Consider the following 25,423-nt stretch of genomic DNA (forward strand, 5'->3'; position numbering starts at 1 on the left):
CCTATAAAACACATGACCATCTGTTACATCTGATCAATGCTGGAGGGGTCAGAGCCCCTGGTGTGGGACAGAGATTTTCAAACTATGAGCGGGGAAGAAGAGTTGCAAGGGGGTTGTGAAGGGAGAGACATGAGGCAAAGATATTGTTTGCCGGTGTGGTGGAAATAACAGGAAGTTAATTATTGTCGTACACACAGCTCATGAAGGAAATAAGGTTCTTTAAAACCTGTAGCGCACGCTTCCTCCAATTCGTAACTCATTCAAATCTGAACATGCAAGCATGGTACACATATTCTTAGGTTCAAGGTGACTTACACTTTCCAAGGATGCCATTATCCTTAGAACTCTAGAACTTGTTTGAGAATTATCACGTCCCAGTGATAGTTGTCCGTCCATGGGTACAATGCTAATAGCTAATTCAGCATACTTTGAATGGTGCCAGTGTGGTGGCCAAAAAGTACAGGTTGTCTGAGGTGAGACCCATAGTGTTCAACTTTAAATACCACTGTTGTGGGACATTATTTGCAGGTACTCATTAAATGTCAAATATTAAAAAAAAAAGGATTACGGAGGGCAATATAATTTGCTACTGAACATTATTAAAATCTTTTAATCATTTTAGAAGGCTGGAGCCCAATAAATGCTTCAGTAATAGAATCCCAAGCAATGTGGGGGGCAGTTTTAATGGTCTTTCACTAATGTGGGTCAGTCCAGCAGGTTTGCTATCAAAATGTCAACAGAACCTCCATATTACGTGACAGAGGGGTTAGCCTAGGCATTAAATACAGTATATAAGCTAAAATGTTCTCTGGTGCAGTATTTTAAAATGCCCCAGCTTGAAATGCTTGGACTAAAGTGAGAGACTGAAACAACATTAGCTAACAACTTGCCTAACATTTTAGCAATGGCCCTGGTTGCTGCTGATTGAGCAAAACACCGTGGTAATAGGTTCATAATATGTGGAGCTAAACATACAGTAAACACAGTGTGTGTGTGTGTGTGTGTGTGTGTGTGTGTGTGTGTGTGTGTGTGTGTGTGTGTGTGTGTGTGTGTGTGTGTGTGTGTGTGTGTGCCAATGTGTGTGTCTTCAGACAGGGGAAAAAGTAAAGATAAACTCAGATCTCAATTCAGACTTGTCCAGCGACACACAGTAGCAGCCCATCTCTCAGCTTTATACATGACACCTCAACACACAATCCCGAATTATAAATCCTAGCTGTGGGACTAAGGTCACCTTTCCAGCAGTTCGCATTTCATTGGTGCACTGCTTAGAAGCACACAAAAAAACTCTGGCTCATGACACGATGAAATATTACTGGCCTAGTTCCTGGTGGTAGAAAGATTAAATCATCTGAGGCCGCCGCCTTCGTAGCAGCAACAAGAAGAAGAAAAGAAAAAAAAAAGATCAAATAAGGTGTGTTATTATTGTACACGGCTCTCATCTTCCATCACTCAGTGAGGACCTGACACTAGCGTATCACAGTCATCAATGTAACCTGCAACAATGACACCAAGCAAAGTGTACTCAGGGCTGCGTACATTACCAAAAGCTGTTTTTACAGTGGATTTATGAAGTGGATGCTCTAAATGCTCAAAAGTACCACAGAAACTGTTGAGGGATTGGCCGCTTCTCAGTTTTCCTCTCCAGATTTCCCCAGCTGTTTTTGCAAAAATCCTGTCCAACCAAAAAAATCTGCCTCGTCTTAATACATTTATAAAAATATACCACTGGAGTGCCACAAGTTTGTCCAGTGTCCGTCTCACTCTACTACCCAGCAGCAACACAGCACACTGTGGCTGGATGAGCGCTGGCTGTCTCGCCAACACTGCACTAAATATTCATTACAATAATGGAAGCGAGGTGGACGCAGGAGGGCAAGATGCCATGTGCGGTGTGTTTCGAACCACACAGGCCACATGAATGCCGCTGCCTTAAACACACACAAATGTCAGCGCACACAGAGAACAGGACATTGGCTAAAAAGTCAGCATAACAATTAGGCCCTAATGGAAATTAGCAGCAGGATTGGCTCGCATGTCTCCATGCGAAGGGCTGTTTTGCAGTTTGATGATGTAAGCAAACAAATGTGGGGTTACATCGCCAAATGCAACATACGTGGTGTGTGTGTGTGTGTGTGTGTGTGTGTGTGGGGCTGATACAGAAGCTAATGCTGTCATGCTGTCTGTGGTTTAAGGATGTCGGCTTTCTACAGGAGTGGCGGATGAGGAAGACAGGCTGAGCTGACCACTGAACTGAACACTGTTCTATGCCTTTTTTTTATACTTTTTCTCTACCTTTACCCTGGGAGAAATAAAAAAAAAAACAAAGAAAAGTCCTAACAAGGACGGCATGGTGCCATCACCTGAGCGCCACTGAGCACAGCCCCCATGCAGCAACCTACGGTGATCAGAATCATCTCAAGGCGGCGCTCCTTCTCTACCTGACAGTTCCTTCCCCCGAGCACCCAGCAGGAAAATGGAGACTATTTAAGAGGACTGCGAGCAGGGTGATAAATGTCTCCTCTTGTCAATAACACCACAGGTGTCTGAGCTGTCCCTGGCTCTCCATGAACAATAACTGCTCCATTAAAATGTTAAAGACTCAGCCAAAGGGGTACGCGAGGGATTTAGTATTGCACTTTCTTAAAGTTGAGGGGCTTGCGAGAGACAGAATAAAAAAAGAATAGCCAAAGGTGATGCAGAAGAGAGCTAGGGCTGGGCAATATATAAATATTTTATCAACATCAATATATGAGGCTAGATATCGTGTTCAATTTAGGATATCGTAATATCGTGATATAACAAAGTGGTGTCTTTTCCTGGTTTTAAAGGCTGCATTACAGTAAAGTGATGTCACTTTCTGAACTTACCAGATTTACTGGCTGTTTTATTATTTGCCTTAACACACTTAGTCAGTGTAGCCACATTAGTGGTGATGATTTATCAAAACTTTAATTGTGTTAATATTTTGTGAAAGCACCAATAGTCAACCCTACAACATCTGCGCAATATCGTCATCAATGTATTTGGTCAAAAATATTGTGATATTTGATTTTTTTCCATATCGCTCAGCTCTAGGACAAGACATTCTGACTTTTGGTGCCTAGCTTGAGCAAAGATTCTCTATAACTAAGGACACTTATACACTGTATACACTTCCTGTCTCCTAAATGGCCGTGGCCTCGTTTGTAAGAGTAGTGAACGTTGTGTGGATGGATGAAAAGTTATATTTGCATAATTTATTTCTATTTTCTTTTACAAACATTAGATATTTACGCAGCTAAAAGCCACAATCAGCATTACAAAAATTTGTTTGTCACAAAGTTTGCTAACGTTAGCTGATGTTATCTTATCCATGTTGCCAGATCTCACAAGAGTTTGTCCTGACAGAAAGAGGTCTAAAACTAAGGCAATTTTCTCTGTAATTTGTCCCCCTGAAAAATGCTGTTTTAGTGTCAGAATGTTCTGGAAATATGTAGGCTTGTGAAAAATGGGTCGCTTATTTACCTTGGTGACTATGTGGCGAAAGAATTGGTCATAATCTGTGTCCACGTTCACTTCTCCCATTGGAATCGATACACTCAGGACCTGCTGCTAGTCTCCTAAAGAGGCGTGGCATGACACATGACACAGATACAGGAAAGTACTCCGAGTTGGGGCGTCTCGGTTCTAAAACGTCTCTGGTTCAAGCTCCAAAAAACACAAGATCCTACACACGCCATATTACAACTCTATAGCGCCTATTATTATACCCACCCTACCTGATAAACACCCACGTCTTTAGAACTCTACAATCACAGTTTGTGACTTTGGCGTTCGGTTAAAATCTCAAGCCCAAGCTAAGATAAACATGATGACATCCCTATGGATCATCAGGGTTCTTTTTTTCAGACTTTAGAAAGCTCCTCCAGAGCCACAGAGGATACAATATTATACAACCATGTTCACAGGCCGAGTAGTACTCCCAGTCATGAGTAAACAGATCGTCATCAGAATGAGTCACTATATGCACATGTATTTCCATACCCCATAATCAATCATCCATACACAACAGAGCAAGGGTTTTGAGTAGGGCTGTCAATCGATTAAAAAATTTCATTGAATTAATTACATACTCTGTGATTAATTAATCTAAATTAATCGCATACATAATTAACGGTGCCTGAACCGATACTTTTTAATAAAGTAAAAAAAAAAAGAAAAAAAAGAAGGGTACTAAACAGTTGGCGAGATTAAAGAACTTGTTTATTACTAAGGCCATATGGTCAAAATTAAATGATTTAATAATAATGTAATCACTATAACAATAACTTATTTCACTAGTAAATTGCTGTTGAACGACAAAAACAACCACCAGATGGGAAAAGGACATTTAACAACAACTTCGAATGCACCACGAGGCTGTAAATTACCAGTTTCCTTGAACGCACCGTCTGTGTTTTTCCGACGTCGGCAGCTACAGATTGTTACATCCCGGTGTTGAATCCTCTACAGTAAAACACAGTCAAACTTTACACCGTTCAGCGTTAGCTGTCAGCATTTTAACCGTGTTTAATCCAGCTACTAGCTAGCGGTAGGCTAACGTTAGCTGCTGTCGAGTATAGTGTTAACTAGCGTCACGTGCAGCGATGTTTGTGTTGCCTGTATCGTCTGTTTCAGAGCATCAGAGAGAAGCACAGAAATATCAGTGGCACCAGATTTCGGTACCCAACCTTATTCAGGAAGAAGATTTTTACAAGTAAATGTTCCAATCAATGATCCAGGCAGCGCATTCTCGTCTCCCTCCTTCATTTTACAGTCCAATGGTGGCTAGAACGGCTCCGGGTCAAACGTCAATATGGAATGGATTAATCTGCGTTATTTTTTTTTAACGCGTTATTTTTTCTCAGATTAATTGAAATTAACACGTTATTTTGACAGCCCTAGTTTTGAGATTGAACCGAATTGGGGGTAAGTGGAGGAGACAGGCAAAGAGAGACAAAAAGAGATGGAGGAAGAGCCCAGGATCCCCTGATATCTCAGCCAATCTAAAAATAGCCACACTGGAGCAGAGGTATGAATTGTACTCCTCAAAGTCTTCAGACAACAAAGGAATGTCAGTTGGCATCAGGTGAATGTATTAGTTACACCGCTGTTTATGAACTCTGTCTCATACTTAATATGAACCCTCTTCATTTCTGAGTGATTGGTAACCTTACTCCTCATTTGGCTCAACTGTCACTGGAGTACCTCCAGGGTTGGAAGAGTCATGTAGTCAGCACACTGCAGCTTAGGCACAATTCTGACTTTGTTTTGCATATGAGATAGCAACGGCTCTCTGTTGACAAGACTAGATTCTGTTCTCAATTATCGGTTATCCTGTTGTCAAGTGTGCACAGTATATCAGCAACAATGTCCCTTAAAAAACCTCTTCAGCACATTGTCTTTTTTCCATTATTGTACTTTTCTCTTCTTAGATCATACTCCCTGAAATGCATCCATGTTACGATTTGTCTGCAATGTTGCTCATCTAGTAATCCCACGGTTGCACTTGTTCGTCACATTGTTGTATACTGTGAGGTAAGTGCAGCTAAATGCCTGAAATACCGCAGTTCTGAACTCACCGTTCCACTGAGTAGTCGAGGGGGAAAGCTGTTTTATTTGCCAATCCTTTAGAATCCCCAAAGGCAGCACACTGCACCTGCAAGAAAGAAAGTAGATCATTAATATATGTGTGATGTGGCTCTATATATAAAAGTATTATGAACTAGGGCTGGGCGATATGGAGAAAATCAAATATCACAATATTTTTTACCAAATATCTCGATATCGATACCGCAACGATATTGTAGTGTTGACTATTGGTGCTTTCACAAAATATTTACACAATGAGATTTTTGATAAAAAATCATCAGTAATGTGGATATAATAACTAAGAGGGTAAAGGCAAATAACAGAACAGTTACAACAGTCTGGTAAGTTCAGAAAATGACATCACTTTATTGTAATGCAGCCTTTAAAACCTGGAAAAGACAACACTTATGCCATATTACAATATTACAATATCCAAAATCTAAAACAATATCTAGTCTCATATTGTGTACCTATGTATCTATATCACGACATCTATATAATATCGATATATTGCCCAGCTGTATTCTGAACTAGTTCATAGAGTATGAAGTCTATGGAGTACGTTAAGGTCTTCAAAATAAATATAAATAATAGCTAAATATATATCTGAAAAAATCTTTCTTCGAATATGGCATCAAAAAATAGTGAATTAATGTATATGAGTCTGGTTTAGAGTCATTCTGCATAAAATCCTCTATACTCAGACACCCTGCTTTTAACTGTAGTGCTGAAATAAGGCTTGACCAGTGTCAGGCACAGGGTGTGTGATTTCTTAAAAGGAGCTGACATAATGACTTTTTTGAGGCACATTCGACCCAAAGCAGCAATGAAACAAGGCCAAGAATCTCCGCAGGCAGTCAGTCGGACGTCACGGCTCACCACTACATCAGAAGAAACCGCTGGCCAACACCCTCCTGACCCTGCCCCGGGCAACTTGACTAAAACCAGCACCAACCACATCAATACCACAACAGAACAGAGTGGCAGTAAATGACCAAGACAACCACAGAGGTGTGGGGGAAATGAAGCAGATGCTGCCCCGTTGTCCAATCACATTAGTGATAGTGATCCACTGTCACAGGCACGAGGACAGAACACTAAAAAGGGAGGTGACACTGGCAAGGTTTAGCATGGAGTGAACCTAAGTCGGACATTTATGCGAATACCAGTAACAGTAACAGTATAAGAGCTCATCAGTATTATCATTCAAAAAAACTCAGAACAAACTGAAAAACGTCACGATACCAATAAATCAAGATTCTCTAAATCAATACCTTATACTTTACTTTAGCAGGTTTACACTGAAAAGAGTTGGCTTGTCCCTTTGAAATAAAAAAACCCTGTGGGGTGATTGTTGCAGACCATATGGTATCTGCTTGGGCATATGGGCAACTTGGTTGTAAAAAAAAAAAAAAAAAAAAAGACACTGTCTCCCGCATCCTCCTATGTCCTGTGGATGTGTGTGTGTGTGTGTGTGTGTGTGTGTGTGTGTGTGTGTGTGTGTGTGTGTGTGTGTGTGTGTGTGTGTGCGTGTGTGTGCGTGTGTGTGTGTGTGTGTGTTTATCATCTGTATTCAAGACATCCACCAAGGTGCTCTACACCTCTCGGAGCTGCCACAAGGATCTCTTGCACAGAAGTCACCTACTTAAAAGTTATCTTCAATTTACATATCTTGCCTTGCAACATGTGCATATGGCTTTCAAGTGAGTTCAGAAACTATAACCAAGAGCATATAGGGCTTACATATTTTAATCATACAGCGCACACAGCGCTTCATGTTCACACTCATATCTCTTAAAGGTATCCGGCTCACACATCCTAGCTTTGATGTAACATAGCTAAAACTGGCCTTGGAAGGATATACCAATATATGACGAACGTCTTTCTTTTCTACAATCTTGTTTCATTTTCTAACCCTACACAGCATGTACCAGCTTTTGCAATTAATTTTTTTCTTTACCATCGCTTTCCAGTTGTATGGCTTGATGTGAGCTCAAGGCAGCAATGTCTCTGGATCATCTACGTACTGTATTGTTGGGACCGTCGAGGAGGTTAAACATAATCTTTTTCAAGCAAAGGGTTTTCAGCCAACATGTGACTCAAAGACAAAAGACCCAGAGACCATGTGGTCTTTCAGACAAAGGATCTTGGCCTACAGTAGAGTCCACATCCCTTGCTCCAAACTTCTAAATGAAGAAAAGGAGAATAGAAAGACGCAAAATGGCGTCAGGGAGGGGCCTGCAGATAAGGTTCGACACCTTCAGCTTCACTTTGACTCTCCCATTGGTTCAGAGGTACCATAAACACAGCTAGCTCCCTTCCTTCTGCTCTTTTTGGAAGGAAAGCTTCCTCTGATCTGCTGACGAGCAGACACGGACCCCCGTTTCTTTCGTGGAAACCTACGGACAAACGGACTGAACACACAGTAAGAAGGCTTACGTCTGGGCAGAGATAAATAATGTGTTTTATTAATGAGTAATTTGCTATTGCTGCTACTTTGTGTTACCATTAATGTGATCTGATTAATACAGCGCTACTGCTGCGCATGTAATGTATTAATCTAGGATTGTGACCGCTGAGTCAAATCTATTCTGTGAATGTACTCTAATCACGATGCATTGTTGATATGTTGTGTTGAATATAATGTAGCTAGGGTAACTGTAAATGCTATATTGCTAGCTCCTTCCACGGAGTTTAGGTGCTGTATACCGGAGTGGTTATAATGAACATCCCCTCAGTCAGACGAAATTCTCAGAGTCTGCGCCTAATTCCACTTTAGTCCAGACGTGAGTTGACTGAGAGGGTTGGTCATTATCGGTAACCAAGATCCAAGTAAAAATATATCTCTTTTTCTAACCTTTCTCTCACACACACATGTATGAACACATAGCTAGTTACACACACGCGCTAAGGTGAACAGCTGGCCAAACAGTGAGTCACATAAACTGCAGAGCGCGCACCGCTCCACAGTTCTGCGCTCCTGTGTGTCCCTCTTGTCAACCACACGTGTGCAGACATGTAAGCTTAGCAGCTAGCCTATTGTTGGTAGCACATAGCTTAGCCTGAATGAGCTAACGGCTAATCTTGGGCCTAGCCTATCAATACCGCCCTCTTGGGGTGAAACAGTTTTGTGTAGCTCACAAGAGTAGCCATTTTTGTAGTCTTTGGCTAGACTACACCTCGTCAACCCCCCCTAATCTTTCACACACACACACACACACACACACACACACACACACACAAAGAGGATCTCCCCACATGCTGTTTTGTTTTTGCTTTGTTTTGTTGTACTTAAAAGAAACGTATATTGGTTTTAATTGATCAAAGGATTATTGATTGGCCATTGATAATTTTGAAGTTAATAAATTCTACTATACGTTAATTAGCAGTTGTTTGTGATTATTTGTGTACTTATTGTATTAATTGCTGGTTAAACACAGGTCAGTGCTCGGATTTTACCCTTCCACTGACAAATGAGACTATTCCACAGTTCAATATTGGCCCCTGAAGTTTCAGGGTGGTGCCCCGTTTTGATTGTTTGTTGATTTGATAAAGTTATTAATAACCATATTCATAACTTTATGAATATTGATAAACATCTTTGATAATATGCCAATAATTGAATCTGTACCCCTACGAGTACCCAACAGTATGTACAAGAGATGTGGTTGGTTTTTGTTAATAAAATGTACATTTGTTACATAAGTCAGCTGTGAGTTGTGCTATGACTTACCTTGTGTTTTCTCTCTCTCTCTCGTGTCTTGTGACCAAGTAATGCAACAGAAGAGGAGGACGGGCTACGCTAACAGTCATGCAGCCTAGTCTTTAAGGGCATAAGCGTGCACTGCTAATTAAGCAGTAGTGAATCCACATCCATTTGAGTTTAAGAACATTCAGCCACAACTACTATCTGCTCTGGGGACTCTGCCGTGCCTCCCCCACTAACTATCAAGAGCAGAGGAAAAAAATGAATCCAAGGGGCTAGTGGTGACAGCAGAGGTTGCTTGCTCTTAAACTATAAGAAGGTCTGAAGTGAAACAACCCTGTAACAAGGTGAAATCTCATTATAACACTGCATCAAGACGCACTATTTTGCTGAAATGGAGGGGAATGACTCGTGTCCCATAGATGACATTTGCTTCCCTCCAGCAGTAAGCAAAGAATCTGCATTATGTGGTTCATCCTGACAGTCGTTTCCACTGTGCCTGCTAAGTCTGTTTAATAAATCTAAAAATCCTCAGCAGCTGCAAGTCTTATTGAATTCAGCCCCTGATTCAGTGGTTTTTACACAGACTCTGCATTCTCTCTAACTACCGCTGCTCTTCCACATGAGCAGCCAAACACGGTGGCAGATGTCAATCACGATACATTAAAGACAACAGTCGGTAAGCAATTTAACGTTGATGAATCAGGAACAAAACGCTTGGGTTGCCGATTCTTAAATTAGCTCTGCACGTCACGTTGCTTCTTAATTTGTGAAACCTGAAGACAAAACTGTTGTTTTTTTTCCAAAGTGTCGACTGCTGTTAATGGAGCCTGCCCTAAGCTAATCCAAACTTTCAACACAGCGCAATTAACCCCGATTCCAGAGAGTGAGAAAAACAGTTCACTTGCATTTCTGTTCTGCCATCACATTTCCCAGGGGAAGAAACCCAAAACATTGTTCAATGATCTGTGTTTCTCGCTTTCAGTTAGTTAAGAAGAGCTGCTATTGCTACCAATTAGAAAACAAAATTGCAATATCGGTTCATCAATGGGTTCATTGTAGGCTACATCCTCAAATCATCTGCAGTCTCACTTAAAGTGCTCATATTATGCTTTTTGGCTTTTCCCCTTTCCTTTATTGTGTTATATCTTTTAGGTGCATGTTATAAGTTTATAAAGTGAAAAAGCCCAAAGTCCACCCCAAAGGGACTTACCATCTTCAACAGAAAATACTGTTCACAACTTCCGTGATGAACGTGCGTCACTCTGTAACACACGTTATAATGCTCGCCTAGCTGCTAGCATGGCACTCCCTCATACTCTGCTTCTGACTGGCTAGTAGTCCTTACCTAGCTACTGTCAGGGCACGCCCTCATACTCTGCTTCTGACTGGCTAGTAGTCCTTATCTAGGTACTGTGCATGTGCGACTCCCAACAAAGATGGAACAGAAGTGAGAGGTCTCACTCTGTAGCTAAAACAGAGAGCTCAACACACAGGGTGAAAAGAGGAGTTGCAGCAATGTGCAGTACGACAAAAATATTAAATTAAATTAAACCATGTAAACCTATCTGGCACAACCCCTAAATACAATTATGAACCTGAAGATGAGCATAATATGAGCATTTTAAGACTGTGGTTAAGCCTCTCTCTTGTTTTGTTTCTTTCTGTAAGGTTGAGAAAATAAAACAATGATAATATCTCACTGAGATCCTATTATACCACTAGACTAACTGTTTATTGACTCTTTACACCATCTCAGAAGTGATATGGACTCTCTGTTCATGTATATTGCACATCCATCGACTTACTTACACCTCACTACGTGCCGGTATTGGTAATGCCCACTTATTCTGCACTTTATGTAGCATACTGTATTCTGTATTCTTGTACTGTATTGAATGTGAAAGTATTTCTTGTCTTGCACGCCTACGCTTTTCTTGGCCAGGTCGCCGTTGCAAATGAGAACCTGTTCTCAATGGCCTACCTGGTTAAATAAAAAAAATACCATGTGGTAATAATAAAAAAAACTAAATAAAGATGCATATTTTACAGAACACTCTGCAGACCAAACTGATAAAAAAAAATGCAGTCAGTGTTACACTCCTCTCTTCTGACATTTTGACAGTACGATTCAGTGAAGGAAGACTTGCAGTATATGTATGTTGTCTCTGAAGCATTATCTCATTAATATGTATACAGGATCTTTTTTTGAAGTCAAAATGTATGTTTGCCCTTTTTACAAAGTTGCTGACTCCTCCCTCTGAGTGTTACACGCTTAGGGTCAACACTGGTCTAACAGCACGTATCTCCACATCACAAATCTTAATATTCTTGGACAATTATGTACAATAATTACTTAAATTATCAGCTACGTGTGCAAAGCATGTATTTATTCACTACTGCTACTTATATTCACACTGTACTTATTCATGTTTGTACTGTATTTATGTTGACACTGCACTACAATAGAATTTGTACAATCCATTTGAAGCAATCTTTTTAACCTAATCTCACTTACTTCTACTTAACATTTTTATTTATTTCTTACTGTAGCTATGTTACTTTATACACTTATTGACCTGCTCTTTTCTTACTCATATTTTACCTTGAATCAGACTGTGAGCAACTGCAACTAAATAATTTCCCTGAGGGGATCAATAAAGTATTCTGATTCTGATTGCTTGCTATAATTGGTTAGGACTTGCTATTATGATTTTATGTTCAAATAAAAGAATAAAAAAACCATAGAGGTGCTCCAAGGCCGCGCCCAGATGTCCACAGATGTTCCACAGCAACAACAACAAAAAGTCATCCGCAATCTGAGGTATTTCTAACTGACTGGTATTGGCAGTGGCTCTGTAGAGCTGGTTTTATTCCTGATCCTTAGTTTATGGTGTCCTGTTGCACTCTGGGTGCACCAGCGATCAAAAACACAGTGACCTTCTTTAAAACACTGGATCTCTTTCCTAACAGACGGTGTTAGTGAGCTGGCAAATGACTCGTGGAGCGCACAAGTACAAAGGCAGACTTCAATTACAATTAATGATGAATGACAGTGTAAGCTGGCCAGCGTAAACTTCCTTTAATTTTATATGACCTCTTTCAGTGACATCTCAGTGACCCTGACAGTTATTATCCACTGTTGCATACAGATGTATGTGTGAGAATGATCACCCACTAAATGTTGTATCTACTGTTCTCCTTTCAAATCCCTCTGAAAGATGCCACTTATTTTGACATCCTACATCAAGATTCTGTATTGAAATTAGTGCTAAAATTCTCTTTGTAAAGTGCAACATATTTCAGCAGTGAAAGTGTCGGGCCAGATGATGCTGTGATGGTGATGGATGACTGCAACAAACTTCAGCACACTTCTATATCATTATGCAGATAGCGTGACAGCTGATGGCTTTTTGGGCCTGTTGCCTGCCAAAAAGCCTTCACTTCTAAAAAAACTGAAATCGGGGATTAGGATGAAAGTCACATACTGGGGAGGTTTGTGAGGGAGAGAGGCGAATGACTCACTCTCGCTTACTCAAAATGCTGCAAAGGTATCTTTGGGGAATTAACATCTAGTCAATCCAATTGAGCTGCTCAGCGGCCAATATCAGAAAGCTATAAATGTGAGTGGCTGCGGGAATGTAAAGTGTGCAAGGCGGTGCTACGAATAGGCCTGCATGGTCAGCAAACCTTTCCTGGTTAAAAAAAGTTTTTAAAAGAAAGGTTGCAGCATAAACCCCTCTGCAATTTGAATTAAAGGCTTGTGATCAAAGGTGCCCTGTTAGTGTCAAAATGTGACATGAGCGCAATACCGATGCAACACTAGTTTGAAGTGTGATGTGTCAACTGAGAGTCATAATGAAATACTTTAAGAACAAAGCACTAAGCCAAGTCATTTTTTACAGGAATGAACCATCCTGAGGATGAAGGAAATGAGGGATTCAAAACTCAAATGCATGTTTGCAACACTTTTTTCTGTAGCCAATGCAGTTAGCACCCCAATGCCTATCTTATTTCTTTCTCCTTTGCGACTGTCTACCCATGCACCTTTCTTTTTCCTGACCCATCTTCTTTTCTTGCTTGCTCCAAAAAACATTTGACTCTTTTGACACCTCTGTTGACAGCTTGGTGCATCTTGCCAGTGCACAAGGCAGCAAAAGACACGTTTCAGCCCAACCCCCACAAGGAGCTACAGAAGATTCGGTTTCAGCTGATGCTTTACTAAAAGCCAAAAGAAGGCATTGACAAAATGTAGGGCCAATAGTCTAAAAGCTAACAGCCAACACTATATCAACCATTTTATTGACTTATAAGAAAGTGAAAACAACCAAGAAGGTCCCTTTTTCATTCACATAATTAACGTTTTGCATTTTTGATTGTTGATTGAACAGAGGCTTAGCAATGCGTATCCACGATCGAAAATCGGCAACTTTCCCTCTTTAGCATTTAGCTTAACGCAGCGCCACTGCAACCCTAAAAAACACCGGCTTGGCTGCTTCATTCTCCCCATTCTCCAACCTCCCATCAAAACTCGTCACGTCCGGTTTCAAAACCGAGATGCCAAATGCAAAGCTTCAAAGCGGCAGTCCACAAACCAATGGGTGACGTCGTCGATGCTACGTCCATTATTTTTACAGTCTATGCCAGTAGCGTACGGTGGCTAATTTTAGATGGTGTTAGCAAACTTTTGATATATGTTAGTTGCTGTGTAACTGACACCATTGAGTTAGTTTGTTGACTTTATAAATAGTTATCTACTCGGGCTACTATTACACTACGTTTTAGCAATTTTTCTATTCCTGTATTTGCCACTTGTGGCCACAGTGCTACTGATGACACAAGTTAATATCATCACAACTAGCTCTTTTGACCACTGAACACCTCTTGCATTTTATAATCTTTGGTATAACAGCTACTGTTGTCATTGCACTATTAAAGTATTGTCACAACAATAATAACTCCACAGTATTTCCTCGAAAGCACAACTGTTCATTACACCTTGTTGTACACCTCGATATTGAAGAGCAACTCTTGACATTACTACAAAAGGCTAAATGTTGTGGAGACACCCCATCAAGAGAAACTACGTATGTCTGAGAGCCACTTTGCATTTTTTCAGTCTGACACGGACTACACATACTGTACACACACAAACGCAAACACACATTCAGCCTGATTAACCCTGCGGCTTTGGTACACAGTATAGATTATGAGTCACAACCACTCATTAGAAGAGGACTAAACAGAGCGGCTGCATTAAACGAGGTCACTCTTGGTTGACTGACTCCATCACATACATTGTGACCCCACATTGTCACCGTGGGCAAAAGTGTTCGTGCATCTGTGTTTGCGTGTGTATATCTGTTAAGGCCATGCATAAGACCCATGTATTTTGCTTTGAGCCCAGGCAATGAACTTTTTAAAAATATCTGGATATCAGTAGTCGGGTATACGCCTTTATTTTGCCCTTCTGTGTTTATTGCAGATTCTGCAATAAACCCAAGCTGTTTTTATTTTAACCGTGACTGTATGATAGATAAACTAGGCAACAGTAATAAAAACTGCAAATGGTTTGTCGTTATGTCGTATTATTTATTATTGCACAATTAGTAGAATAAGTTTATTTTTGTTTCAGAGTAGGTCCTGCTGCCAGTCATGTGATGGTGACACTGTTGAGAAAAACAAATATCTTCATCATTGTCAATTAAACTCAGAACAAGACAGAGTCTACAGCCACGCTTGCTCTAAAGCCCCTGACACACTAACCCGACGGCCGACCGTTGGCAGAAAAGGCAGTCGGACTGATCAGTCGGCTCCCCAAGGTCCAAAAAGTGCCCCAGAACACACCGAAGCTTGAGCGTGTAATACGTCTCCATAACAGCAGGTGGCGACAATGTGTATTGTCGGCCAAAAAATTAAAACCGGCAGCTGATAGGACGAATGCGTCACGTGGGTCTGGTTTCTCCGGAAATTCAAAGCCAGACTGTCATGGCGGCTTGTTCAGAATACGATCTCATATTGTACTAACATAGTTCACCGAAACGTGTTTCTGAAAACATTTTAAGCGAGAAATAGGCCACGCAGTTGCTGAATCTGTCTTCATTTCAGATCGACAAAGGTCAGTTTAAAAGATTTTTGTCAGATTTTGAGAGGCTCTAGTCACGCTCATCCTGCTCGTCATTTCCGGGTTAGCACTCCACCAATCAGATTGGTCATGGAGTCCGACTGCCCGCCCTCCGACGCAACATGTCAGGTCGGCCAAAATGAAGGCCGACAGCTCCTCGGACGGATGACGGCACGGAACACACCGAACAGACTAGAGTCACCGACCTCGCCAGACTGTCCGACGGCCGATTATCGGGTTGGTGTGTCACTAGAGCTTAGATCGGTCCAAAAAATCAAGCCCGAACCTGCCCGAGCCCGAGCACGTTGCGTCCGAGCCCGGCCCGGCCCGGCCCGACACATTAACTGTAATTATGAGCCCGAGCCCAATTTAAACCCGACAATTTTTTAATACGTGGGCCGTTATAACTGACGTTCTCAACTACAATTCAGAGTTGTTTGAACTACAGAAATCTGTTTAGAATAATACAACAAGGACTAAGCCTGTAAACTGCGCTGTTTGTTTAGAATGGAACGGATCGCAAATGGATCTGAATGAAGAAACGTAAAAAAAAAAAGAAACAATGATGAACAACATATTGTTGTCACTGCCCACGACTTGTTTAAACTGCTTCCATACCTCCGACTTTCCTCCACACTTGCTCAAAGTTAATTCTCCTGTTTTTCTTTTTTTCTTTACATCTTCAAGCTCCCGGTGTGATGCTTGCGAGAGGAGGAGACTCTGCGCATGACACGACGCATTTTGTAACTGCAGCCTTGCAGACTTTTGTACACATTTGTTACTTTTATATAGCCTATATATATTTATAATATTTCTGATTATGGCATAGCTTTCTCCCCACCCAAATAGGATAATACGGTAATGGATAAAAAAAAAAAAAATTGCTTGATCAAGGGCCCGGCCCGGCCCGAGGATGTGGCGAAAAATAACGGCCCGAGCCCGACCCGAGGTCCGGTCGGGCTCGGGCCGAGAATCTAAACTCTATGTGTCACTGCCTTAAGAGGCTGCACTTAGGCCATACAGTGCTTTAAGCTAAATGCTAATGTCAGCATGCTAACATGCTCACGATAACAATGCTGACATTCTGATGTTTAGCAGATTTAATGTTTACCATGGCCACCATCTTAGTTGAACATGTTAACATGCTAACATTAGCCAATTATCACTAAACTCAAAGTACAGATGGGAATGTTTTGCAGACATAGGGTCGTGAACATAAAGTATTATGAATAAAATTGTGACCTGATGATGGAGCTAGAGCTAGAGGAAAAGTTGATGAATTTGTGTAAAAATCTTTCATGGCAATCCATTTAACAGATATTTCAGTCAGGCCCAAAGTGGTGCACCAAACAGCTGACAATCCCATCCCTAGAGCCCTGCTGCTAGCATGGCTAAAAACAATACCACTCTATGACAAGAATGGAGGCAAAAAACCAAAGCATGGAACCTGTACTTTCCACTTTGAAATTTAAATATTGAAATTTGTTCTGACTCAAAGTAAACAACTTTCTGATTAGCATGGTATACACTTGGCAAATACAACAGATGGGTTCAGTTAGCCAACATCCTCTGTGGCCTGGAGGGTTTAGCACTCGCTCTTCCTGCACAAATACCACATGTAAACACAGACAAATAAGGTCCTGAACTAATTCAAATATAAAACTCATGGGCTCAATGGATTAGTGTGTCTGAGAAAACATTAACATCATAATCAACAAAACCAAGAATACAAAAGATAATGGGCTGAAAGCAATATTTGTTGAAGGCAAAATATGTCGAACCATTCTGAATGAAGTATTGTGGTGCTGCAGAAACGTGAAGAAAAAAGCTGTTCGGTACAGATCCTCGCAAAAATCACACTATAATTATTTTAATTTTCTTTTCATTTTAATAATTTTCAATGAAAATCATCATTCCCTCCAATATCGTGAATCATACCATTATTGCAATATCAGTCAAAAATAATCACAATTAGATATTTTCCTAATATCATGTGGCCCTATTAAACAAGGTTACAAACAAGTCTACAAACACATCAAATGTTGGAAGGGCTAAAATCCCTTTAGAATGGCTTTTATTAGGACCCATTTCAGTCATGGTCATCAGTTTTTCCAGGTGACACAACCTTTCAGACTATACAATACTCATTTCACTATGACGACCCATCGACCTAAATTTATAATGCTGTTTGACAGCAGTGGACCGCGTACATAGAGCTACCTAGAACACAATTGCTGGGTGTTGAACAGGTGAGCTAACTTTAGAAGAAAGTCAAAAAGATATAATTCACAGAGCGGAGACAGGGTCAAGTCTCAATTTGATGATCAAGAGGAGGACGGAGAATGAGGAAGAGAGGTATACCGTAAGCAGTGAGGCGACAGAGTTCTGTGCAGTAGAGAAATAATGCTTGCATAATACATTCAAGCTGTAAAGCTACTTAGGGCACATTTTCTTTACCCCTCTCTTTCGTCACCTTGACTTCTTTTTTTCTTATATATCATATTTTGCATAGGCGTGTGTAATTTCAAATTAACAAATGTGTTTAGGAATCTGTCCATTGGAATTTATGTGCTCATACAGTATGAAGGTCCGAGAACATCTACTGTTGTGAACATGTACATCGCTCCCATCCACGTCTATTTAAAAGAAGCAGGAGTTGCCTTTGTATACTGAAATAGTAAAGTAGTTACTTTTACTGACGGCTTTTCTAAATGCTTGACTTTGGGTGGCAGCCAAATGCAGAGAGCATCAGTTGGGATTGAACCATTTCCTAAAGTTAAAGGTCAGCACAAATGTCAGAGTAGAGGGTGTAGGTTGGTGTTTTATTTTTGTCAAACTTGGACAATCTGACGATGCCAAGTCTAAAAACGTATTATACGTGACTGAACAAACAATGAATAAATTAATCTTTACTGTCCGTATAATACAAGCTATACGAGGCAGACATAGACACAGATCTGAAACATTGTAAAGAATGGCCTCAACCTAATGGAAACCACATCATATGAAAATCTACATGTAACCACAGTATTAATCATCATATCATATCAATCCTATCCCCAACTGGACCATCCCAACAAACACTAGTAATGAACATTCTTTCACAACAATCAATAGGTAAACGTTAGCGAAGAAGCTCACGAATAGCGGTTCAGCCTGGCTGCTGGCTTTTGCAACTGACCAAACATAATATGCTTTCATAACTAATAAATCTGATGACAAGGCTCAGAGTCTACAGCCGAGCTAACACCTCTGTGAGGCTGTACTTAGGCACAGTGGTGCTAGATGCTAACATCGGCATGCTAACATACTCGCAACAGCATGCTAATGTTCATGTTTACAATGTTAACATGTTAGGATGCTAACATTTGGTAATTAAGACTAAACACAGAGTACAGTTGATGCTGATGGGAATGTCATTAGTTTTGCAGGTATTTGACCATAAACCTAAAGTATTAGGAAAATTGAAATTTCTACCTGATAATGGTGCTAGATGAAACGTTTTCTGAAAATTCATCCTGATGAGGCCCATTCGTGTGTGTATCAACTTCATGGCAATCCATTCAATATCTGTTAAGATATATTTTGGTTCGGATGAAAGTAGAGGACCAACCAAGGAAGTGACTGATAGACCAAAGTTGCTTTCTCTAGAGCTGCTAGCATGGCTTGAAAATGGGTTCTACATCTTGTTAAAAAATGGCAAATCAAATGTCTAATTATTGTAATTATGAAACATTTCTTCAGATGTTCCAGGCACTGAAAGTGAATTTGTTTTGATCTACATGCAAAACTGGGAGCTGTGTGACAGCGTAGAGCATGGTGCCAACGGAACATATGGAAACCAGTAAGGAAGAAGGAGCAGGGAGTTGTGATGTGGCCTGGCTGTGGTGACGCATCATGTCTGGGAGACTATTTTCAAACAGCTTCCATTTACAACCCAGCCCCACCCTTAACATCCTTGCCAACTGCACTGGCCACTAGTTAGTGACACAGATTCCTTTGACTAGGGTCTCTCACCCAGTCAACAACAGACCCTTTGTCATTATTATCAGCTTTACTGTGATTTCACAACTGCCAGCTATAGGAATGGCATCCCAAAATGTGTCAAGACACAGAATAGAAAAACACTGAGTGTTTTGCAGGTGAGAGGGTAAGAATATAATCTGTGCATGTACGCCACCCATAAGGCATGCCAAAGGCGAAACCATGGCTAGTAATGAATAATGCAGAAACACAAAAATAAACGTGAATGTGCACTACGGGTCAAGGGGGTAAAGAAGAGGGTGGTGGAATTGAAGCAAACACAGGAACCACGAGTATCAACTACAAATAGGTGGAGCTGCACAGATTGATGAAGGACAGATTGAAACCTGGAGAGGTTTTATGTTTTTGTCCTCATGTCCACTCTCAAACCCTGAAGAATTCTCACTGAGATAATTCCCTTAAAGAGAGTGTAATGCAGCAGGGTTTCCTGAGCCATCAGCTTTTTCTCCCCTTCCCTCTCTTCTTTCTTTCTTCCTTTCTTATTCATTTGATGTGCTTCCTCCTAATCTTCCCTGGGCTGCTGACCTCACAGAGACAGAGGACACACTCAACCATTCAGCCATTGCTACGCATTCTCATAGCAGTGAAAGCTCTCCTTGTTCACTGTGCTTAAGTGTTTGCCCCTGTGTGTGTGTGTGTGTGTGTGTGTGTGTGTGTGTGTGTGTATTTTTAACAGTATAATTTGCTGCATGATATCAGAGTCACCAGCTACTATGGGAAGATTTTCTACATCCAATCCAATGCGGTGCTGAATTACAATTCTGTAACTGTGTGCAGTGCTCTGCCCAGCTATATTTTGCTACTCATGAATGGGAAACATAGTGATTCAGCAATGAGTGTTGATGAGTCAATAGCTTAAAGTGAAATGTCACCCTATTTCTCAAACAAATCTGTTTCCTCCCCCCCCACCCCCCCCTTGGGACCACCTGGCCCGGCTGGATCAGGTGAAATGCGTGTGATGCGTATGTGGCATGCTCATCAATGCAGTACACAATGAAATGGCAACATGACAACAGAAATATGAAGGCACCTTATTTAACAGCATTTAGCCCAGGGAGCTTACATTTTTTAAGTAATGCTTTTTTTTTTAAGAAAAAAAAAAAAGTAATTATGACTCACAAAGTTCTACTAATATTCTGTTTAGCAAGGATTTTGTGCTATGTGCACAGGCATCTCCTGCCATCACCAAGGTAGCATTTATTTTTAGATTATTTACCCCAATTTTTGCAACCTTGAGTGTCTGAACTCAGAAATCTGTTAAACAAAGCCCCTTCTGCCTGAGTCGTGAGCATTTAGTCTTTCCCTAGCAGCCACATTTTTCTGTGTTGTCATCGTTATGGTTGATGTAGCATATGTGCACTCATTTTCATCCCCTGCCATGAAGTCTAACTGAACTCTGAGTAAGATTGGTGGCTGTTTGTGAAACTCAAAAAAGTAGTCAACAGAAATTATTCGAGTCACCTGAATGGAGACAGTCAAGCTCTCAATTTGCATCATATTGCCTGCTTGGTGGCTGTTAATGACATTAAGAAAAGGTGCATAGCTGCCTGTGATCTGACACAACTAGGCAATTTTGCCTCTGAAAATGGTACAAACGTCTTGCCTATAATTACAATACTCCTTGGTTTGGTAAAAGGGTAAGCAGTATTAAATGTAAGTAAAGCAGACACATAACAAGTGGTTCAAGTCGCAGGACCAGCAGAGAAACTCCAGATTGGAAAGGTCAATCAGCAATGCCTTGGTGGCCTTGAATGAAACAATTCATACTAACTGCTACAGAGGAGCAGGTAGAACATTCTTATGCGTGGCTCTATGCACTAACAGTTAATGATTGTATGAAGAGAGTTGCTGGAAAAGAACATGCACATGGTATAAGAATGTTGCAAAGCCTTTTCCTATTCTGGCCACAGGCTTCTGTAAATCCCCGATATGCAACGATAAAATGCATCGTTCCTCTAAGTGCTTTTAAAGTCCAGTCAGCCATGTCTGAGAGATCACTTGTGACACATGGACAAACAATGGAGAACACCCTCGGGCCAACTGGTATAATTATAAAAATGCCAGGACAGAGTGGTAGAAAATAATCAGTTCCCATGGGTTTAATTAAAACATGATCATTAAGATAGCGTGTCAAAACAAAGTAGCATACAGTAATTTAGTTCCATTCCTTAAAGAACATAACTGTTGTGTTGTGGAACAAATGCTGTGACGTGACTATAATATACTGTAACCTACTACTGGAAGAGGAAGTTGAAAGTTGTAACACGAAAGAGGCAGGGAGAAGAGAGGCAAGTGAAACAGCAAGTGACTGAGCCCTCAGAGGACAAACGCACCACTGCAGCGCCAAGCGCTACTTGTCATTTATTTCCAGCAACCATAACCGAGACATGTTCCCCAGCTGTGGGCTTGTGCCATGGGGACAACCATTCAATCAGAATTACCATCCAACAATGTGTAGTGCCTTGAGTGTAAAACACAAACATGATAATTAAATCAATTAATATCAATTAGTGAAATGCACTGTACACCCTCAGCCACGAGCCAATCACATATAGAACTTTAATTTGTACCTCAAGGCAACATCTCGGCATGAAAGGACATGTTTAACATGTGCGTTAACAGTATCAATAAACTGTAGCTGTTGGATTATGCTGCAGGGAATCATGAGCCAAGTCTATAGGCTATAGTCTGGGTAAATGGGCTTCTCAGAGGACAAGTCAAATGAACTATACATGGCTTTCTATTGTTCTTGCTGAGCCATTACCAGTGGCATTGTTAAAGGTGCTGTAGGTAGGATTGTGAAGATCCAGGACTTAGCCAAAAAATTTGAACATCGACAACTTCTCAGTCCCTCCCCCCTTTCCGCTAAAGCCCAAAACGGTCTCCTAAGCCCCTCCCTCCACAAGGGAGAATGAATGCGTGTGCATGAGCAGTGATTGACATGCAGTTAAGACACCCCCCCCCTTTTTTGCTTTGTCTTTTGGATCCTTTTGTTTAGGCACTGGAACCATTTAGTCCATGTTAGCCGTTACAGTACCTGTCTATGCGGAGACATGTCTTGGGAAATTCCACAACTTTCATCTGTTTTGGGTCAGACCAGTAATCACAATAACACCAAACCAACAGACAGGAACAACATCTTCAGCTGAAATTACAAAAAGTTGTGTGACTACTCTCTCCACAGTTCCTGAACTAGCCATCATCCCAGACGTTTGCTTTGCAACATCCCTGCCCTTAGGGATGTTGTAGGGATGTTAGACTGCAATCTGGATTTGTTAAAACTGGAAGGGGTTGGACATTCCACATGGACACACACCTGACTTGTGTAAGAAGATGAACTGTATTCCTTCATTTAACACATTACATTATGCCTGTGTACCTTGACTAATTCTTCTGTCTGTACAATGCATTCAGAGTGTACTATGACCATCACTTCTCATGAGTGAAATTACACATCACTCCGGGCGGTGTGTGTTGCACGTTATCCTTTTAGACCTTTTCCATACAAGTTCAAAATATACGAGTTATCTTTCGATTATTGAATCAGGGTCACACTGTGTTCGTCAGTATAAACTTTGGGGTCACACGGAGGTTTTGTGCTTATGCTAAAAACAGCATTACTCCAATATTTACTGTGGATGGATCCTGTGCAATAGGAGGGAATAAAACATATAGAAATGGCCACTGAACCTGATTTACAATTGCAGATGAACCACTGCGGCAAAGGAAACTGCATCAGGCACACACAGAGGAACAAACATTTAAAACCACTTGGTGTTTAAAACAGAATTGCTGTAGCAAATTAGGTGATGTGTGTAAAGTGCAGGAGTACAAAAAAACGTAATTGTAAAACCAGTGGAACATCCAAAATGTATTTATTGGTTTCTTCAACTAGTATTTCGAGTTCGGTGGCAGAAAACACACCTCCTAATTAGGGCTGAACGATTAATCGCATTTGCAATAATATCACGATATGTTAAAACGCGATTTCCTAATCGCAAAGGCTGCGATTTGGTTACGTGACTCGCGAGAGCAGACTGCACTCCGCAGAGAGAGCATCAACTTGGCACGCTAACGCTACGCCGTACCTTGACCTGTTGTACAATGGCCTCAGGCTATATATACAGTATATATATAATTTTTTTTACTTATTTAACTGTCTAGTAAAGTTCAAAGACAGTGTTTAAAAAGTGCAATCCACATGTTTACATATGTTTATTACAGTAAATAATAATTAAATAATCTAAATACTACTAAGTGTGGTAAAGCCACATATTTGTTTTTATATTTCTGCAATCTGCACTTTAGTTTATGTGATTTGTTCACCTAATGTCATCATCACATACATGCCTGGCCTCCAGGAAAGAACAGTTTGTTTAATCTATCTAATCTTGTGCTGTTCATACTATACAATGATTTATTGCTCGTCTTTGTTGAATAATACAGAAGACAAAGAGCTTAAAAAAGAATCGCATATTAAATCGCAATCGCAATATTAGTGAAAAAAATCGCAATTAGATTATTTTCCAAAATCGTTCAGCCCTACTCCTAATGGGGAAAAAGTTAACACAGTCACATATACACTGGCCGACTCCAAAGGAAAGCCAGCTGTATCATGAAGGACCCCACTCACCCTGGATATCACCTGTTCTCCCCCCCTACTCTCTGAGAAAAAAAGATACAGGACAATCACAGACTGATCTCATGAAATGGCGTATGTATGACACGCCAATTTGTATGCCATTATTGGCATGTTATAAAGATACATACTCGCTTTTTAGCGTATTTATCAACGCCGTTTGGCCTCCGTTGACTTACATTACCTTGCGATTGCGTGCGAACTGACGCCGTAGGGAGTAGTATGAAACGGCGAAAATTTTCTTTTCCTAAACCCAACCGGTTCTTCTTTTCCTAAACTCAACCGTAGCTTTCTTCTCGCGATAACGCGGCAAGATGGCGATAACTCGCCACGTGGCGTGTATGTTTACGTCCGCTGTATACAGCGTAGACATACACGCGGATAGCTCAAAATGCGTACAGATAACACACCACTTGGCTTTAGAAAGTCGGTGTGTATGTTTACGCGAAGTCATGATGCCATGTTGACAATCAGATCCAGAACCAACAGACTGAAAACAGCTTTTTCCCCCAGGCAGTCAAAAGCACAAACCCTCCTCTCCATCTCCTCCCTCTATTAAGACTTGTGTGCAATAAATCCCAATAACTGGAAGTGCAGTACTATTATGTGTATATAGTGTTTATTTATTTATCTTGATTGTTATATTTTACCATTTAAATTTAGTAAAATAAGTTTGTCTGTGCTTTACTGTCATATTGAGAGCTGCTAAACCGTGTTTCGTTGTTGAAAACAATGACTATAAAGATCTATTCTAGTCTATTCTGTATCAGGTCTTACATAGCAGCACTGCATACAAATTAGGTGAACTGCCGCTGAGCTTACTGACATCATCATTGCTACAACTTTAAATACCCCGTTGAAATGAAAACATGTGGTGGCATTAAAATATTGCAGCCATGGCGGTGATTTGCGATTGCAGAATCAACCCCTTTGCATCTTCTTTTCTTGCCTAACAAGCTATTTATTTCCCAGCAGAAGGTGTACGAGTCTTTCCTGCACACGCTCTTACATTGGACAAGAACTTGTTCTGAAACAGTCTTAGGATGGTTATAAACATGCGTTGTCAAGCCCCCGTTGAATTGTACTCTGGTGTGATTTCCCTCTCGGTACAATTTGTTTGGGCAGATCTGAACACAGCAATGGTACTGGAGTCGGGGGCAGACCTTTATAGCTGCAGTTGTACAGATCAGAGGTTTTTAAAGTGTGATTAGCACTTTCTGTGGATACCATGTGGAGTCATTAATTCCGCTTAGAAATCGTAAAAGATGCTCTTATTGAATCCAGAACTTGATGTCTG

The 25,423-nt window shown here is 40.8% G+C and overlaps 1 protein-coding gene across 1 annotated transcript in view; it reads right to left on the bottom strand.

The window, feature by feature from the left end:
- adarb1b (adenosine deaminase RNA specific B1b) overlaps nucleotides 1-25,423 on the bottom strand; it is a 135,952-nt gene that overhangs the window by 78,225 nt on the left and 32,304 nt on the right. The window contains exon 2 of the mRNA XM_031291590.2: nucleotides 5,604-5,680. The gene's annotated coding sequence lies outside the window, so the exon portion shown is untranslated. The remainder of the gene's footprint in view (nucleotides 1-5,603; nucleotides 5,681-25,423) is intronic.

Source organism: Sander lucioperca, chromosome 8, assembly GCF_008315115.2.
Source record: "Sander lucioperca isolate FBNREF2018 chromosome 8, SLUC_FBN_1.2, whole genome shotgun sequence".
Classification (NCBI taxonomy): Eukaryota; Metazoa; Chordata; class Actinopteri; order Perciformes; family Percidae; genus Sander; species Sander lucioperca.